Raw genomic sequence first — 20,323 nt, 5'->3', positions numbered from 1 at the left:
TGTTCTTATTTCCATGGAACGTAAAGTCCTGAAGCCATTCTTTTGATGGTGTCATCCTACTTGGCTTGGTGTGCTGTTGCCTAAGGAATGTGGAAATGGTTAATTATCTTGAACAGTGGGTATCGACAGAAATTGAGGAAAGAGATGGGTGTGAGTCAAGGAGATCCCTGGGGGCAGGGGGCAGGGGCATGTGGCCCTGTGGGCCAGGGGTCAGGAGAGTATGTCCCGGTGGCCCCAACTCCAGCCTCTTGCCTGCTGTGCTATGGCCTGTAAGCTAAGAACGGGTGTTACGGGTTTTAAACGGTTAGGTAAAAAAAAAAAAAAGAAAAAAAGAAAAAAAGAAATCAAAGGAGGAATTCTATTTCATGACATATGAAAAGCATATGAAATTCAAGCTCCCGTGTCGATAAATAAAGCTTTATCATAACCGGGAAGCGCGCCTTCGTCTACACATTTTTTGTGGTTGCTGGGACAGGTGAGTATTTATAATCAGGCCTGTGACCTGGAAAACTGAAAATATTTACTCTCTGACCCTTTAAGAAACATTTGCTGTTGACCGTGGGGCCCCCCCTGCTGGGTCCCGACCCACCGCGGCCAGAGGCCTGTCAGCCTGCCCTCAATGCGAATTCAGAGGGCTGGGTGCCCAGCCAACCTTCCCGAGCCACCCCTCCTAAGCCCCCTGCTGAATAGTGTTTGGCGTCTTTCCTTTGCTTTGTTTAAAAAATTACTTTTAAAAAAGTTCAAGAAACTCCTTGTCATTTCTCCTATAATGATGTTATGGGGATTATTGGTCGTTTATCGTGGCACAAGGTATTTATCTCCTTACAGGGATCCACGGGAGAAATGTCTACCTGGCCTTAGTACCAGAAGGGTTGGGTTCTATTTTTCTGAGGTGTTTGCCTCTTTCTTTGTTTTGTTCTGGTTTTGGCGCAATCCTTTGGACACTGTAAACTGTGTGACTTTCTGGGTTTTCCCCTCAACACACGCCTGCCAGCAGACACGGAGGTGAATCTGCGGCCTGCTGTGTATTTTTTTTTGTGCCAGCTTCATGCGTGGTGCCGTGTTGCTTTATGTCTCGGCATTTTCCTCTTTTCTCTTTCTCATCCATTTCTGCTTCACGAGCTGTTGCTATGTTTTATGTATACAAGCCACTGTACGTTTTTTAAGGAACCATACGGAAAATAGTAAATTAAGAACAAGATTCATTTGGGGGCACCTGGGTGGCTCAGCTGGTTCAGCGTCTGCCTTGGGCTCAGGTCATGATCTCAGGGTCCTGGGGTTGAGCCCCATGTCAGGCTCCCTGCCCAGCACGGAGTCTGCTTCTCTATCTGCCTCTCCCCTGCTTGTTCCGCACTCTCCTTCCCTCTCTCTCTCTCTCAAATAAATAAATAGAATCTTAAAAAAAAAAAAAGATGCGTCTCCCCATTTTCAGTGCTTGATGCATATACATATCGTAAGCTTAGAATTGGATAAAAAAGAGCAAATGCCAGCAGGAGCTAATGACATAATACCTTTCATGTGGTTCTGTGCCTGGAATGGTTCTGTTGTTGTTTTGATTGATCAAGAATATTTCTTGTTCACCTACGGCGAAGCCATGCGAGCTTCATTTGAGCATATCCCCCTGTGCTAATATCCAGGTGTTGTAAGTCCCTGGCTAGAATTCTCTTTACACTGGCCCGTGTTTTTTTGCTGTCTTGTGTCCCCCTCATTACACTGGTTCTGTATGTTTCCCTTAATTGATTGAGGGACCCTGGGGACATCTGTCTTGTCCAGTTTTTTACAGGCCTGCTGCACTGCATGAAATATTGATGCCTGGGCCCCACTCTGAGAGGATGGGATTGAGTCCGTCTCTGTTGGTTTCTTAAAAGCTGGCTGGAAGGTTCTTCCTTAGTTCTTCCTGGCTGGAGAACCATGGCCTAGCCTGTCATGCCCCGTACAGATGTGGAGCGTGGTGACGTGCCTCCCGGCCGCCAGCTAACTAGCAACCATCTGGTTTTCTCTACTTCAGGATGCTACTTGCCCTTTTCAGATTTTTTTTTTTTTGTCCTCCAGAAATGTTAGGCCATTTCCCAGCTAAGGCAGACTGCTGTGATTGGTGCATCCTCATGGAATATTTAAAATTAAATATTGCAACTGGAATGTTTAAGCGCTTGCCAGGCCCGTCCGGTTTTACCATTACCTAACGAGCAGATAGCTTTCTGGAAAAACCTGGAGAGCAATCTTTTCGTCAGCTGTTCTTGGCTGTGGTAACTATTTATCCTTGGAAACTTGCCCCATTCTTGTATCACAATCAAGAGAGTGGCCCGTGTTTGCTAAGTAGCTTGTGATTCTGGATCGTCAGGTGTCCGGTCCTCGCCGTTGAGCTTTGTGTTCTGCCAGGAATACATCTAAAAGAATTCCTTTGTCACATTTGATGGACTGGAGTATTAGGAACCCAGGGTGGAACAACTGTCCCAAAATGCCTTTGCCTGGTGAGTTGTCAGTGTCACTGTAGCGTCTCTGGGGAAAATGTGGACGTACCTCCTGGGCAGAAATGCTGTCCCTTTATGTCTTTTGTGCTTGTCACTTAAAATTACTTAGAATGAATCCAATTAATTTATAACCAAGCCTTTTCCACCCATTGTGTGTTTTCTTGCCTCAGTTTTCCTGGGTATGGATTTTGGTCAACTTTACTTATCTCCTTAGGTTTAAAAATTAGTGATAAGTGGCCCATCTAGCACTTAGCTTCACAGAGATTATTCATTCTTGATGCGGTAAATAAAAGAAAAAGTAGACATTTATTACACATATTTCGGCTTAAAGAGATGAGATGACTCAGGCGCAAGGCAGTTCTCAAGTTAATGGTAGGCTCGGTGCTTTCCAGTTGGTTTCTTTAGGGCGGCACCTTTCTTTTTCCTTCTGTCTTACTTTGAAGGGAATTTGGTTGCAACTGTTCTGAAAACTATGTGTTCACCTATACTAAGCCTAAAAGAAATGAAAAATTGTCCTTTTACTATAATTCTATACAACCATCAGGAAGGAAAGCAAATTTCACCTCTTGAGGGTCGGGAGACCTTGGCACCAAAGATGGTAGAGAACACGGGCTTCTGGCCGGCCCAGTGGGTGGAGTTTCAAGCCCCACGGTGGGCATAGAGCTCACTTAAAAAAAAAATGACAGAGAACAAATGGCTTGGCGTCTTGGAAGCAGGGTAAACAAGAATAGAGAATTCTCCAAGCTTCTCACCAGCTGCGGAACCAGCCTGGAGCACTGCCAAGTGAATTTCCTCCTCAAGGAAGCTGTATGTGCCTCTTTTGGACCATTTTCATTTTCATAGGTGATATAATCTCAAAATATTGCAGAGTACAATCTCTTTACCCAGTTACCACTAGAGGCGTATCTGTTCTCTTTATAGGAAAACATTAACTCTAATGAGGTTATGTTATACGCCTCTATGTGGACTATACCTTGAACCAATCCATACTGAAGGCTGATTGATTTTAAAGTCTCCCTGCCCAGGATGGAGATAAGAAAAATGTGATCACAAAGTTGAGATAACAATCTTTTTTTTTTTTAGCTATACTTAGCCTTATGAATAAAGATAAAACATTTTAAGGTATGATTTGAGAACTTACTTTGAAAAGGCTCGGTGAAGCAAAGATTTAAGCATGAAAGAATAAAATCATAAAGCTACAAGAGGTAAACATGGATCGTTTATAATCTCATAACCTGGAAGCATTTCTAAGTGTGATGCAAACACAGATACTGTGCACACACTCATGCACAAATACAGGTTAATATAAACCATTTTTAAAATTAGATGCCAAAGTTTTTTTTTTTTTTTAATTAAAACACAGTCAAAAGACAACAGCCCAGGGGGGAAATTTGTAACTCATAGGAGACATGGGGATGCTTTCCACTGGATAGAGCACTCCTTCCCAAAATAAATAAATAAATAAATAAACAAACAAACAAATAAATAAAATAAAAAATCAGCAATCAATAGGAAAAAAAACTGGTGAAAGAATATGAAATTCACAGAAAAAGAAATGCAAGTGGCTCTTAAACATATGAAAAGGTGCTCAATCTCATTCATTAGCAGAAATACAAATTAAAACTATGAGATTTCACTTTTCACCTATCAGATTGGCACACAGGTAAAAACTGAGGGCGACGTGAGTATTGGCAAGGGTGTAGGTGGAGGTGTATATTGGGACGGTTGTCATAGAGATGGTCGGAAGTATCTGTGAGAAATAAAATAGAGCATAGGTTTTGAGCTAGCGAGTCAAATTCTAAAACTTGTTTCCCCATAGAGATCTTGCAAACGGGTAAACTGACGTATGTGCAGGGATATTCTTGGCAGCATTTTGTAAAGAGTTGGAAACACCCTAAATACCAATCCAGGGAAGGACTGCGTTGCTAATATACTCGGTCCTAGTTTCTTACGATAATATAGCCGTAGTACTGACTGGTTTGCACTTCTTAAAAAAGAATGCGGTATCCCCTAAATAGACCAATATGGAAAGATCTCCGAGCACTTTTTTAAGTAAAAAAAAAAAAAAAAGAAAAGAAAAAAATGGGCAGAGTGCAAAACAGAGTTCTAGCCCGGTAACATTGGAAAGGAAAAAAGAAACAAGATACCTACAGTTACAAATGCCTGGACTATCCCCGGAAGGATACTAAACTAAAGGATAACTAAAGTATCACTGCCACCAGCCAAGAGAACTGAGTGATTGGCTAGATCTGCTTTTCAAAAAACAGAAAACCGTACCTCCCTCCCTCCCTCCGTCCCAATGTGTATGGTTGAGGCCTGTGAAGGGTCTGTAACTTTATCCCACTCACAATCCAATAAAAGTTAGCTTGCCGTGGTTTCCAGGCAGAAAACATGAGACCCATGGGTTAGGGACAAGGGACTTTATTACTCGTAGCGCAGCAGGCAGTACAGACGTCAGCTTGTGTTGGCTTTCCTTGCCCTCTCTTCCCCGGGCGAGTGATGGAGGCATCTGGATACCTGCACGGGCTGCGGGTCACGTTGCAGGAGAGGAAGCCTCGCTCAGGGACCCTGAACCTTCTAAAGATGGGCACTGGGCTGGCTAGTCCTTGGCCCGGGTGGAGATGCCCCCTCTGTAATCCAGGCTACTCCCTCTGCGAACAGCCTTGAAAACATGGTGTGGAATCACCCGCAGCTAGCACCACACTCGCGATGTGCGGAGACATAGGACACCCGGCAAGCGTCGTCGGCGTCTCGTTTATTTGCAGCTGGGACGTGCGTCCACACCGGCGAGGTCTGAGGGCTGCTCGTAATTCCTGACACGTGGAGCTTTTCAGAGGCTCAGCTGCGTGGAGAGTGAACTCATCGGTCAGATTAGGAAACCTGGGGCTCGCATCAGCGACCTCTGCGTGGATCAAAGGTCATCGTGACCACAGACTCCACCCTTGGCTCTTGTGGGCTCTGCGAGGCCAGGCCTTGGTGGCGGAGCCCACTGAGCCGGCGGGGCGAGGGGTGGTGGCAGCTCAGGCCACTGTGCAGCCACAGCCAGCAGCGCCGGGTGCCCCCGCAGACACAGGCGGGGGGGCTGGGGCCAGCCCTCCTGGGTCCTCTCGTTGAGCTCAGCCTCACTCCAAATTAGCATCAGGCCTGGGCTTTGGGAGGCTGAACTGGAGACGGGTGGGGTGGGGCGAGTGGTGGTGGCTTTCGTGGGTTTGGCACCGGGGCGACAAAGTACCCCAGGAACAAGGTGCCATTCATGAGTGGGACACACTGGATTTCTGTCTCCCTGACATCTCAGCGCAGGGTGGGCCCGGAGGAGTCCCGGCCGAGGAGTGAGTCAGCAGCCTGCTGGGCCGCCCCCTCGGGACCTCGGCGCCCTGCGTCCTGCCCCGGCAGCGAGCCCACGGTTCTGAACTCTTGCTGAGGCATGACATACGTACACGGGAAAACCTGTGCCTGTCGCCCGTCCTGCTCCGCGCACTGTCCTAGCACACCTGTGCAGGCAGCACCCAGCGAGGCCCGGCGTCGACCGCACCCCGGGAGCTCTGGCGCTCACGGACTCCCGCTCCGTCGGATTCGTTTTCCTCGGCTTGGACGTTGTACACGTGGGGCTGTGTGTTTACTCCCACCCCGTGTCTGGCTTCCCACGCCTAGAGGGGCTGTGCAGCCGCGTGGCGTCTGTTGTCGTGGCTGGGCCCAGGGGCTCGCCGCCGTTCGGGCCTGTCCCCGGGGCTGCGTCCTGGTTGTGGGAACCGGGTTGGGTGAGGTGGCTGCCGCCGGCCCGCGTGGGGCAGTGTCCCATGGCAAAGGGTCCGCGGTGCCAGGGGAGAGGACCCCAGAGCGTGCAGCGCACTGCGTGCACCCATGTAGCCCGCGCCCCGCAGCACTGCCTTTGAAATCCCCGCCACCGTCTCAGACATGAGCGAACGGGGGGGGGGGGCGCTCAGGGTGAGTGTGGGAGGCCACCGAGTCCCCAGCGCGCTGCAGGGATCGAGGACTGCGGGGCAGGCTGGCTGCGTGGACGGCCTAACTCTGGGTTTCCCCGGGTGCTCCTCACACGGAGCTTTCTGGAAGTGCCATCTGCGCAGCGTGGGACCCCACCAGGTCAGTGCGGGGACGCCGGGTGCCGAGGTCCCTCAGACATGCGCGGTCATGCCACCGTGTCACAGCCAGGCTGGAATGTGCCCATTGCACAAGGGCCCATCCCCGTGCCCCCTGCGTGCCCCATCCCACCCTGAGTCGCAGGAGCCCGCTGCTGCTGCTGGAGGCCGTGCAGGGCCGAGCAGGGACGGGGCGGGCACGGGCGGATGGAGGGCGCGCGTGGTTGTAGGTGGAGGACATGCGTGGGGGGAGGATGAGGACATGCGTGGATGAGGATGAGGGCGCAGTCAGGGAGGAGGGCGTGCATGGGGGAAGAGGGCGCGCGTAGCAGTACGTGGAGGACACGCGTGGGGTGAGGACACACGTGGGGAGGTGGGCACGCATGGCGGTGCATGGAGGACACAAGTGGGTCCTCGAGGTCTGAGCGTGGGTGGGGAGCAGCTGACCCAGGGCACATGTGCCCACGAGCCCCACGAGGACGAAGCTCCCGCAGTGAACCCTCCGCAATGGGCCCAGGCCTGCGGCTCAGGACAAGGGTGGTGGGTGAGCAGCCGTGGGTGGACATGGGCCAGTTGGTCCACGCGTGGGCGCTCCCCGTGGCCTCCCTGAAGTCACAGCGTGGCCGCCGCCGAGACACTGCCTTCCCTCCGTGCTTTTCTTACAGACACTTCTTTCCACGGTGGAATCTGTGAGCCTTGCCCATGGGGAGAGTGGCAGTTCTCCAAAAAAAAGAGAAAAAAAAAAAAAAAAGAAAAGCTGTCTCACTCATTGGCTAGGAGGGGGGAGGTACAGTTCCCGGGGCAGAGCGCACTCTTGGATTTGGAGGTGACTCCAGACAGACAGACAGACAGACACAGCCACACCCCAGCCGCCCCCAGCCAGCTTCCAGGCCACGTGCCAACGCTGTGCAGTCCTCCTCCGGGCTCCTGGGGCAGAACCTGAACTTTGAAAAATTGTGATGTCTGAAAACATGAGAACTGGTAAAACCCCCGTGTCCTGAGGATGCCCACGGCTCCCGACCACCTGTTGTTTCTAGTTGTTTCTAGCAGCCAACGGCCTGGAACCGGGGCTTCTGAACCGCCCTCTCCCTATGGCTGCCACCGAGGCCTTCCCTTGAAAAGACTCTGGAAAGAGATTCTTATGCATGGAGTGTAGAGGAACGAGGTGCCGGGACACATATGCCCAGGGCTCAGGCTGTGGGGTCAGTGCCAGGCCGGGCCCAGTGTTCTGAGAAGGAAGGCCCTGGCAGGATGCCAGCTAACATACGACATTTCCAGTCACGTTTCAATTTCACATGAACAGCGAATGATTTTTATTTTTATTTTTTTTTAAGATTTTAGTTATTTATTCCTGAGAGACACAGAGAGCGAGGCACAGAAACAGGCAGAGGTAGGAGCAGGCAGGCTCCCCGAGGGGACCCGATGCGGGACTCGATCCCAGGACCCGGGGTCACGGCCTGAGCCAGGGGCAGACGCTCCACCCCTGAGCCACTCAGGCGTCCCAACAATGAATGATGCTTAGTGTGTCCCAAATACTGCACGGGACATACAGTATTTATTTTTCGCATCTGGCAACTCTGGCAATGAGGTTTGCAATATATTTTCAGTATGATTTCAATCAATTGATGTTTTCTGAGTATTTTTCTGAACAATGGTTGGGCCAGGAGGTGGTCTCGGAGGCTCAGTAGGCGGCCTTGTGCGCGTCTCTTGCTGTCGTGCCCACAGCCCCTGGCACGTTCTTTGGCATGTAGCTGGTGCTCGATGAATATTATTTGAAAAAAATTAGAGGAATACAGGAGGCACGGCATGTGATGGGTTCATGCTGCTCGTAACCCAGGTCACACGGGACGCAGGCTCACGTATGTGCACAGAGCGTGACTGAGACTGTCCTATCTTAGATTTTAGCTGGTTAGCTTACTTACGAGTCTAGCCCACTTACCTGGTAAAGGAACTGGCATCTACCTACCTGGAAGGTGACTCCCACGTCAATAAGAAGCGATGATTGAACAGGAAATTGCACATGGTCTTATCAGAGTTTGATGTAATCTACTAAATTATCTGATTTAAAACTGCCCCACTAGACCCAGTGTCGCCCTTCCCTCCTTCATATACTAGTTTGTTCTAAATTTCTCATCAAATGAGTTATACCTGTTTAATACCCTCGTTTCTCACGGGTTGAATTTATCACGGGGACAGTGGATGGGTACAACCTGGAGCCTTACTGTAAACTAAAATTATCATGGGCTCTTTAGGGACCTCAGGACCTAAGAAACAATACAGGTATGGGTTGGTTAGGTTTTCTTTTTACCAGATACATCCTAGACATGGAGATGGTGAAACTGAATGTATAACTCATTGCAACACTTTCATTTACAATAGCACTAAATGAGAAGCTAATGAACATCTGTTTCTCCAGAATTAGGCACGTGCTGGGCACTGGGGTGGCGCAGCCCGTTAAGCATCTCACTCTTGATATCTACGCAGGTCATGGTCTCCTAGTCGTGAGATCGAGCCCCATGTCAGGCTCCGTACCGAGTGTGGAACCTGCTCCAGATTCTCTCTTTCTGCTTCTTCCCTCACTCGTGTGTGCATGCATGCTCTCTCTCTCTCTCTCTCTCTCAAATTAAAAAAAAAGGCATGTAGAACTATTTGTTTGTTACTATAGTATGTTTTATTATTTTTCAAAATATAATGATAAAACAGACAAGTGCGCTTAATAGAATCACAAATCCATCAAATCTCAGGAATGTAAGGACTTGGGACCCCTGGGTGGCGCAGTGGTTTGGCGCCTGCCTTTGGCCCGGGGTGCGATCCTAGAGACCCGGGATCGAATCCCACGTCAGGCTCCCGGTGCATGGAGCCTGCTTCTCCCTCTGCCTGTGTCTCTGCCTCTCTCGCTCTCTCTGTATGACTATTGTAAATAAATTAAAAAAAAAAAAAGGAATGTAAGGACTTTAAAAGTCCTATTTACCATTGAGGTTATATATTCTCTTTTCTTCAGAGGAAAATCCTTAAGAATCATAGAAATTTCTTTTTTTTTATGAATCATAGAAATTTCTTTTTTTTTTTTAATTTTTTATTTATTTTATGATAGTCACACACACAGAGAGAGAGAGAGAGAGAGAGAGAGAGAGAGGCAGAGACATAGGCAGAGGGAGAAGCAGGCTCCATGCACCGGGAGCCCGACGTGGGATTCGATCCGGAGTCTCCAGATGGCGCCCTGGGCCAAAGGCAGGCGCCAAACCGCTGCGCCACCCAGGGATCCCTGAATCATAGAAATTTCTAAGAAACAAAAACCCAACCAGTCTTTTTTATTCAGACTTTTTTTTTGTAAGACTGACTGAGCAAAACAACGTTGTTTTTATTTTCTTACTTTTCTTGCTTGAAGGCATGCTCACAGTCGATCCCACCAGTTGTGTCCAAGCTGTCATATAACCAAAAAAATTACAGTATCAATTAAAAGAAAAGATTGATAAATTTAACTGCACTAAAAACACTAATTCTGGGCAGCCTAGGTTGCTTAGCAGTTTAGCACTGCTTTCAGCCCAGGGTGTGGTCCTGGAGACCTGGGATCGAGTCCCACGTCGGGTTCCCTTCATGGAGCCTGCTTCCCCCTCGGTCTGTGTCTCTGCCTCTCTCTCTCTCTCTCTCATGAATAAATAAATAAAATCTTAAAAAAAAAAAAACCACACTAACTCTACAGCCAGCAACATCAGAAGGGAAGCCACGAGTAATACCAGTCATAGTCGAGAAACAAAGAACGAAGGGGAGATTACCACAAATATAAAGAGCTCCTATAAATGAATTGGGAAAAGACAAAAAAAAAAAAGCAGCGGGAAAATGGAAGAAGGGCATAAGTGAGAGTTTAAAAATAAAGGAAGTATAATCCTAACATCATAAAACGTGTGCAGCACCACTCACAGTAATGGAGATGCGAAGTACAGACATAGTGAAATACCCTTTTCCATCCATTAGCTTAGAGGAAATCCAGAAGTCTGGATCACATGCTCTGCGCCAGGGCTGTGGGGAACCTGGAGCTCAGGCGTGGACCGTGAATGTGTAGACTGGGGTAATTCCCAGCAGTACACACCTTCCGTGGAGGGCGATTTGATACTCTGTCTCCATATTACAAATGACCAACTGATTGGCCTAGTGATCCCACTTCTGAGTCTTTGTCCCCTTGACATATCTTCCCACGTGGGAGACTAGGCGTGTGGCAGTTCACTGCGGCATTGTTGGCAGTAGTAGAGAGCACCCTGAACGCCCCGGAGCCTCAGTCTTGCTGTTTGTGAAGTGGCCGCGATGAGGTGATGTTTCGTGGGGCTTGGGCGCGGCTTTAGAAGCTCTAAGGTGACAAGGGACGGACCACGGCAGGTCATGTTACATGTGCTGCGGCGCGTAGACACAACGGTGCATGTGCGCCCAGGAGAGAGGGCCCTGTGCTGTTTGGGGTCAGGAAGGCAGCGCAGGAGGGAGGTTCCCAGAGCGGAGATCGCCCGCCTTTGCAGGGAAATCCTTAGGTTTCTTCCTCGCCTCCCTGTTCTGTGGCAGGGGAAGCCCCAGGGCTGCCTTGATGATCTGAGCTATAACAGCCACTTAATTATTATTATTATAATTATGTTATTAGTAATAATAGCTAGTTTAATTATCACGTGTTACGGCTCTTCTTCTTACCGTAGATAACCTTCAGGAGGGCTCGACCCTCGGTCAGGCCTTGCCGTGTTACATACATTTGCTCCCTGAATCCTCCCACAGCTTAGGGACGCAGCGACTGTGCAACGCCAGTCCTTGTGCAAGGGGAGGACCGAGGGGCTAGGTGATGCGCTCAAAGGCATGTGGCTGGCAGCTGCACCAGCAGGATGCACCTGCCTGCAGTCCTGCCCGCGTAGCCCATGCTCCTCACCTGTAGACCGGGCCTTCAGCTGCTCCTGGCTACGGAGGTGCTTGGGGGCCGGAACGTCTGCTTATCTATAGGGCGGTTTTAAAAAAATGATTTATTATTATTTGAGAGAGCACAAGAGCTGGGGAGGGGCAGTGGGGGATGGAGAGGGAGCCTCAAGCAGACCCTGCTGAGCACGGAGCCTGTGGGTGATTCTCATTAATATTGTTGAATTCACCTGACGGGACTCGTCGGTGCGGCTACCTCCCAGCCTGTAACTGTGCCGAGATTTTGAAAAGATTTCCGACGTTCCTGTGACCCATCCTCCCACCCTGGCTGCCACCTTCTTCCGAGAGCATCTCCGTGCCCGGCCCTCTGCCTTTGCCCCTAATCGACGTTCGAATAACAAATCGCGTTTCACGAGCTGTCACGGGCACGGCAAGTTATTTTGAGTGAAAACACTTACTAGCCACTCAGCGATCCGTAAGCTCCCCCAGGAGAGCAGACACGGGGTCCAGGGGGGAGCAGCGCCCACTCAGCTCCTAGGCGGGTGAGGCAGACGGACACATCGGCAAAATACCACGGTCACCGTGGATTCTCTGACACAGGTTAGCATTCCCGCGATTGGCCTGCGCGTCCAATCATCTGAGCACTTCCAGAACCCACCAGCCAACCAGCCAACCAGCCATGGTGTCTTGGGCCTCACCCCAGGCCAAACGAGTCACAAGTCTCTGGGGGTCGGTCCTGGGAATCTGTATTTTGAACAAATACCCCCTCGAGACGTTTACGATTAAGTTGGGAAGCGCTGTCAGCAGACACAGGCTCCTGCGGGGTCAGTGGGAGAGCTAAGCCAGCTGGCTGACGGCAAGATGGGCAGAGGCTCCGTGTGGAGGCCACACGTCCAGGGGTGAGTCCGCAGACTCACAGGGAAGAGGACATTACGGGGTGACCAGCAAGGCCAGTGCGGGCCCAGAGCTCGGAGGAGGCTGGTTTGTTCTGGACGGTGCACAGGGTTGAAGGCCCAGAGGGGAGTAGGTTGTGTAAGAAAAGTGGTCATGGAAGTAGGATGTATCCCTGGGACACAAGGCTGGTTCAACACTCGTAAAACAATCAATGTGATTCATCATTTCAACAAGAGAAAAACCAAGAACCATATGATCCTCTCATTAGATGCAGAGAAAGCATTTGACAAAATAGAGCATCCATTGCTGATCAAAACTCTTCAGAGTGTAGGGATAGAGGGAACGTTCCTCAACATCTTAAAAAAAAGCCCACAGCAAATATCATTCTCAATGGGGAAGCACTGGGAGCATTTCCCCTAAGATCAGGAACAAGACAGGGATGTCCACTCTCACCACTGCTATTCAACATAGTACTGGAAGTCCTAGCCTCAGCAATCAGACAACAAAAAGATATTAAAGGCATTCAAATTGGCAAAGAAGAAGTCAAACTCTCCCTCTTCGCCGATGACATAATACTCTACCTAGCAAACCCAAAAGCCTCCACCCCAAGATTGCTAGAACTCATACAGCAATTTGGTAGCGTGGCAGGATACAAAATCAATGCCCAGAAATCAATGGCATTCCTATACACTAACAATGAGACTGAAGAAAGAGAAATTAAGGAGTCAATCCCATTTACAACTGCACCCAAAAGCATAAGATACCTATGAATAAACCTGACCAAAGAGGTAAAGGATCTATACCCTTAAAACTATAGAACACTTCTGAAAGAAATTGAGGAAGACACAAAGAGATGGAAAAATATTCCATGCTCATGGATTGGCAGAATTAATATTGTGAAAATGTCAATGTTACCCAGGGCAATGTACACGTTTAATGCAATCCCTATCAAAATACCATGGACTTTCTTCAGAGAGTTGGAACAAATTATTTTAAGATTTGTGTGGAATCAGAAAAGACCCCGAATAGCCAGGGGAATTTTAAAAAAGAAAACCATATCTGGGGGCATCACAATGCCAGATTTCAGGTTGTACTACAAAGCTGTGGTCATCAAGACAGTGTGGTACTGGCACAAAAACAGACACATAGCTCAATGGAACAGAATAGAGAACCCAGAAGTGGACCCTCAACTTTATGGTCAACTAATATTCGATAAAGGAGGAAAAACGATCCACTGGAAGAAAGTCTCTTCAATAAATGGTGCTGGGAAAATTGGACATCCACATGCAGAAGAATGAAACTAGACCACTCTCTTGCACCATACACAAAGATAAACTAAAAATGGATGAAAGATCTAAATGTGAGACAAGATTCCATCAAAATCCTAGAGGAGAACACAGGCAACACCCTTTTTGAACTCGGCCACAGTAACTTCTTGCAAGATACATCCACGAAGGCAAAAGAAACAAAAGCAAAAATGAACTATTGGGACTTCATCAAGACAAGAAGCTTTTGCACAGCAAAGGATACAGTCAACAGAACTCAAAGACAACCTACAGAATGGGAGAAGATATTCGCAAATGACGTATTAGATAAGGGGCTAGTTTCCAAGATCTATAAAGAACTTATTAAACTCAACAGCAAAGAAACCAAGAATCCAATCATGAAATGGGCAAAAGACATGAAGAGAAATCTCACAGAGGAAGACATAGACATGGCCAACATGCACATGAGAAAATGCTCTGCATCACTTGCCATCAGGGAAATACAAATCAAAACTACAATGAGATACCACCTCACACCAGTGAGAATGGGGAACATTAACAAGCCATGAAACCACAAATGTTGGAGAGGATGCGGAGAAAAGGGAACCCTCTTACATTGTTGGTGGGAATGTGAACTGGTGCAGCCACTCTGGAAAACTGTGTGGAGGTTCCTCAAAGAGTTAAAAATAGACCTGCCCTATGACCCAGCAATTGCACTGCTGGGGATTTACCCCAAAGATTCAGATGCAATGAAACGCCGGGACACCTGCACCCCGATGTTTCTAGCAGCAATGTCCACAATAGCCAAACTGTGGAAGGAGCCTCGGTGTCCATCGAAAGATGAATGGATAAAGAAGATGTGGTCAGTGTGTACAATGGAATATTCCTCAGCCATTAGAAACGACAAATACCCACCATTTGCTTCAACGTGGATGGAACTGGAGGGTATTATGCTGAGTGAAGTAAGTCAATCGGAGAAGGACAAACAGTGTATGTTCTCATTCATTTGGGGAATATAAATAATAGTGAAAGGGAATATAAGGGAAGGGAGAAGAAATGGGTAGGAAATATCAGAAAGGGAGACAGAACATAAAGACTCCTAACTCTGAGAAACAAACTAGGGGTGGTGGAAGAGGAGGAGGGCGGGGGGTGGGGGTGACTGGGTGATGGGCACTGAGGGGGACACTTGACGGGATGAGCACTGGGTGTTATTCTGTATGTTGGTAAATTGAACACCAATAAAAAATTAATTTAAAAAAAAAAGAAAAAAGAAAAGTGGTCATGGCCCAGGGTGAGGTTTGTGGCCTTCATGTAAGTCAAGGGATTTTAGCCAGAGGTCGGACTCCAATGGCAAAGGAGAGGCTGACCTACGGGGGGAGAGGCAGCGAGTCCACCCCGGGGCTCTGGTTACCCCGCCACAAGTGTCTCCAGGCTCTCCTGGACTTCTTCGGATCGAGGCAAGAAGCAGCCACTTGGAACGCTGTGAGGAAAACTTGGATGATTTTATTTCCACGGAGGAATATATTTTAGAAAAACTAACATTGGAAAAGGTTTTTAAAGAAAGAATTTTTATCTTTGAATTTTTAAAACACATCACAGAACAACGGCCCCCAGAACCGTAGGTGACAACACCAAGGGAAAACGTCCATAGAAATTCTTAAGAATACGTAAATTGCAGATATAGAAGAATTATAAATACACAGGAATTCTAGAAATAGGTTCACAGTATTAAAAACTTTTGAAGGTAATAGGGAAATCAGTTATAACTTGAGATCACTGGATGTAATGATGGAAAGAAATGAAGTCGATCCATATAAGCATCTATCCCATGCGAATGTCAGATGTAGCAAAAATAAAATAAAATTAATAGTTAATTTAATCATATCAAAATAGGTAGAAGTCAGAAGAGCATGTTTGGCCCAGCTGTGACCGATGATCAAACGGAAGCCATCAAAGACAATAGGAATATTACATATTCTTAAAATACCATTTACTATGATATAGCACGTGTAATACACGTCATAATCTACGTGATCTGCGATAAAGTAACATCAAAAAAGCAAGTGAACAAAAAGTATACGATTAATAAAATTTTTACTATACAAAATATACAAAGAACAAAAATACATTTTGAAAAAGCGAATGAGGTCGTCGTCCAGATTGTTGATTTGTATGAGAAGAGACAAGCCAACAAATGGCACACGCGACTTACTACGTGGAAATGCCTGTTCTTGCCGGTAACTACTCTGGGGGAGAAAACAGTAAAACTGCAAACCCAACAGATTAGTTGGATTATTTGGAAGCAAGTATAGGGTAGCCGGGTACCTGGGCTCTGTCGTCCTGGAAAGTGAATCGGCAATGCATCATGGGAGCTATGACGCAGTTGACGACTCTTTACGGGCAGGCGTTTCATTTGGGGTCACAGGCCCCAAGGAGTAATATCAAAGGAAAGAAACACGTTAATGATCATTGACCATTTGAAGCTGCTCGTGTTATTAAGTAATGCAAACGAGGTGAGAACCGTGTTTCGAATTCCTGACATTTTCACGTGGCGCCCAAAGCCCTAATATGTGCGATGTCGTGAGGTCCTCCCCGAGGTGGCAGCATGTGGCAGAAGTGACCCTGCTGGGCCTGGGAGCCCCGGGGAGGCAGGGGTGAGACCTGGCCCTGCTCAGGAAGCCCGGGCTGCTCGGGGTTTGGGGCTTTGGCCGCAGCGTCCGGGTGTGGAGACCGGGTCACCTGGCCGGTGGACACCGCTTACAGGTGGGGAATTGCGGGGCGCCGGCCGTCCCAACCCCTGTGACACCAGCCCGGCGGCGCCAGGGCCAAGTTCAAAGGGACCGGGAAGAGCCGCTGGGGACGCAGGGCTGTAGAATTCCAAGCACTTGCTCGTCCTTCGTCACAGATACTGTGCAAGTGTCACCCAAGCCTTGGGGCTCAGGGAAACCCCCAACCTGGCACCGGGTTTCCTGCTTCCTGGTTGCTCAGCCGCCTGCCTTCCAGCGCCTTCCAGCGCCTTCCAGCGCCTTCCAGCGTGTTCCCGGGACACAGGCCCCACCCGCCTTGCCCGGGCGCCCGGGGACCCTGCCATGAGGCCCTGGCTCCAGTCCCGCAGCGTCAAGGCTGAGGCTTCCTGCCAGCACCCCCCGCCCTGGGGCCCAGGAGCTATCTGGGCACTCCCCCAGTGCGTTGCCAATGGGACTGAGGGGTGGACCTGGCGGGGCTGTGTGACAAGGTCCCGCAGCAGCAGCACGCGACGCCGACCTGGGGCAAAGGCCACCCTGTGCCGCAAACTAAGGGGTCATGACCCAGTCGGCTGGCTCCCAGCTCGGGAGCGGGGGTCTAGGGTACAAAGAGGAGACCTCGAGCTGGTGACTGGTGAGTCCGCCGCGGAACGTGTGTTTCCTGGCCGCACTTTGGGTCGAAGGGAACAAGAACTGGAGCGGCGGCGGCGTGGGGCTACGTGCGCGACTCTTCCTGCAGCAAAGGACCGTCCTGCGCGGGCTCTGACTTGACGCTGAGCCCCAGGTCCCTAGGCCCCAGGCCCCACGCCTGTCACGCTGGGCGGTTGAGATGAGCTACCCCATCTCTCCAGGTAGACCAGATGCCACCTGCGCCCCGGAGCTCGGGCACCCTGCTGGGTGCTGTGTTTGCCTTGCTCCTTTCTAGAGAAAATCCTTTTATTTAGTCCTTTCAGCAACTGCAGGAGGAGACTGTTCCGGGCCGAGTTACAGAGCGGGGGTGGAGGCTGTGATGTCACTGACTTGCCTGGGATCCCAGAGCAGGTTTCAAATCCAGGTTTGCTGGACTCCAGAGCCCATGCTCAGGCCACACGTGCATACGCTGGGGGAGGGGGCGGGGGGGGGGCGGATTCTGGGCCAGCGACCTGGGAAAAGGTAGGGATTTTTGCCAAATTCTATTTGGGGACGTAGGAAAGGAATACACCACCAACTTTGCAGTTTGTGCTGAGCGACACTGAGAGAGAGGGCAGGTGCCAAGGGGGTCTGCGTGCTCGGTTTACACCTGCAGGGACGCAAACATTTTTTTTCTTCACCACGGGCTGCGTTTTCCATAGAGAGAATTCTTTTCCTGACAGCCACTGTCTTTCCCCGGCTTTGAGCCCCATATGGTCTCTTGGAGGGAGTAAAGGTTTCAGCAAAGCAAAGTTTTTGGCTGCCCTGACCCTTTGCAGTTCAAATATCATTCAAAACATCTATTTTGTTTGCCTTTTGGAGAGAATCAAGGGTAAATATAAGATAAATAAGAAACCAAGTGCTCTCTGCGGAACCAAAAAGCCCAGGACCCGGCAGTGTTTGTTTAAACACTGCCGGAAAAAAAATAAAAATAAAAAAATAAACACTGCCGGAATGGGAGATACCCCGTATGAGCACCTGTGATGAAGACTCCGCTAATAAAAAAAAAAACCAAAAGGTTCAGAGGCGAACTCTTAGACACTATAGGAGAAGCTCCTTCCGCCGGATTCTGACCTTGTTTTGAACACCAAGAGCTTGGTTGGGGACGCAGTTTACAAGATCTTCACAAAGTTTCCATAGATTAACAAAGTTTAGGGTTTATTCTGGATCACTGCCTGTAGGGAAGGGAAAAAAAAAAGAAGAATACAGCCAAAAGAGCGGGGGGGAAAGAAAGACCTTTGTGGACAAATTAAGCTCCGGGCGGTGCTCGCGTGCACAGGTGGGCGGCCACACCTGGCGTCAGGTATGCGGTGAGTGGGACCCGAGGCCTGTCTCTTGAGCGAGAGAATTCCAGCACGTGAGTCTGGGTGTGTATTCCCTTGTTGGCTTACTCTTTTCCTTTTTTTTTTTTTTAAGATTTTATTTATTAATTCATGAGAGACACAGAGAGAGAGGCAGAGGCCCAGGCAGAGGCCCAGGCAGAGGGAGAAGCAGGCTCCATGCAGGGAGCCCGACGCAGGACTCAATCCCGGGACCCCGGGGTCATGGCCTGGGCCACCCAGGCGTCCCTGCCTTACTTTTTTTTTAACGGCTCTATTTTTTGGTGTTTGGTAAAATTTACGTATAACCCAAAGCCCGTCGTGGGTGTACATGTTCGGTGAGATCCAACCGAAGCAAACAGTGCGTGAGCCTCAAACCCCCAAGGACAAGTGCGCTTCTGACCGGGCCGGGTGTGCGTGTGGGTGCGTGTCACCTGTTTCCCCGTGGATGGTTACTTAGCGAGGCGCAGTTTTTTTACAAATAAAGTTGTATGTGTCTTTTTGCGGATACGTGTTTTCTCTGGAGTAAAGGCCTGCGCATGCGCTCGCCGAGTCGTTGAGGACGTAAATATTTAGCTTTAGAAGAGACTGCCAGCTTCTCCCCGGGATGGTTGTCCCCCTGGATACCGCCGCCGTCACCGCGAGCACGGGTCCTCGCTGCCATGGTTTCCAGGGCATCCCGTGCGGTCTCACCTGGCTCTCTCCCGCGACTCTCCCGTCGCGCCTTCACGCGCTCGCTGCCCACCTGCGCCTCTTCCTTCACGAGGTGACCGTCTGGATCTCTGGGGCATTTGATTGTTGAGCTGCGGTCTCTCCTAGGGTATGTGAGGGTGTGTTGGAGATCCTCCGTGGGGGCTGGGCCCAGTGACTTGGGGTTTGGTTTTTTGCCTGTATGTTCCCCCAAAATGATGCTGGGGCTCCCACCCCGTTTAGGGCTCTGTTCCCAGTGCCTGCACAGGCCCCTGGCGTGTAGTCGGGGCTCATTCACCCAAACATTTGCTGAGACCATCAGCGAGTGAACAGATGAGCGAACTTTTTGGCCTTCATGGGCGGCAGCGATGAGCCAGGCGACAGGCCAAGGGAGCGCTGACGTTGTCCCTGAGCCGTAGAGCACCCTTGGCAGCAGGGCCTGTGCGGACCGTCGGGGGACTTGTTCAGCAGGGGGATTTCTGCTACAGGATCTCATGAGCTCATCCGGCTTGACGAGCTGCTTTGCTTGAAGGATGATCGGAGCGCCCAGGCTCAGCCCGCCCCACCTGCGCCTTCGCACCTCCCTCCGGGTCCCTCTGACCCTGGCAATGCCCGACTCCGGCCCGACTGCGCCTTTGCACAGCTCCGGGCCTCCCTGGCGGGATGCGCTGCCCCCCGGGACCCCAAGCCCACTTTCCTGGCCCCACGCTGGCAGGCTCCAGCGCGTCCCGTTGTGGGTGTACACGCTCCCTAGTCGCCGTCGCGTCCGGTTTTGCAGACACCCTGGCCACTTACAGAGCGTGCTCACGCCCGTCATCTCCAGAAGCCCCCCAACGGTCCTTAGAGCTACAGTCCCCTTTTCTGTCTTTGTTTCCCCCAAATGAGGTGCCATAAAGAAGTGATTTCATTGGCTCCAGAATATAAAATTGCCTACACGTGGCCCAGAGTTTTCTCTGGGTCTTGCTCAAAGAATATCGATGCTTTAAAAAAAATTTTTTATTTTGTTTAGTCCTGATAGGTTGACATGTATGGTGTTGAAAAGGTTCCATAGATTTTTTTTTTTAACAGTTCAGGGACTTGGATTACATCCGTCATTACAAATTCGGTCACCACACCAAAGACATACATGAGTTGTTCGTGACCTTTTGGTTGAGCCACCGTTAGGGGTCTCCCCACCCCCCACCCCCCTGGACAGCGCGCAGCTCGAGACACGTCCGCCGGCAACTGTACTTGTTGGCTCGTGTCACCATTTCTATTCATCAGACGCGTTGCGCCCCGAGTTTGGGA

General features: G+C 49.8%; 1 protein-coding gene across 2 annotated transcripts in view; it reads left to right on the top strand.

Annotated features, from left to right (window-relative positions):
• The window catches only part of PAPSS2 (3'-phosphoadenosine 5'-phosphosulfate synthase 2), a 52,115-nt gene that overhangs the window by 11,890 nt on the left and 19,902 nt on the right, over window positions 1-20,323 (top strand). The window lies entirely within an intron of this gene.

Source organism: Nyctereutes procyonoides, unplaced genomic scaffold (genome assembly GCF_905146905.1).
Source record: "Nyctereutes procyonoides isolate TBG_1078 unplaced genomic scaffold, NYPRO_anot_genome, whole genome shotgun sequence".
Taxonomy (NCBI): Eukaryota; Metazoa; Chordata; class Mammalia; order Carnivora; family Canidae; genus Nyctereutes; species Nyctereutes procyonoides.
The sequence above is the reverse complement of the archived record's forward strand: the minus strand, read 5'-3'. Positions and strand labels throughout refer to the sequence as shown.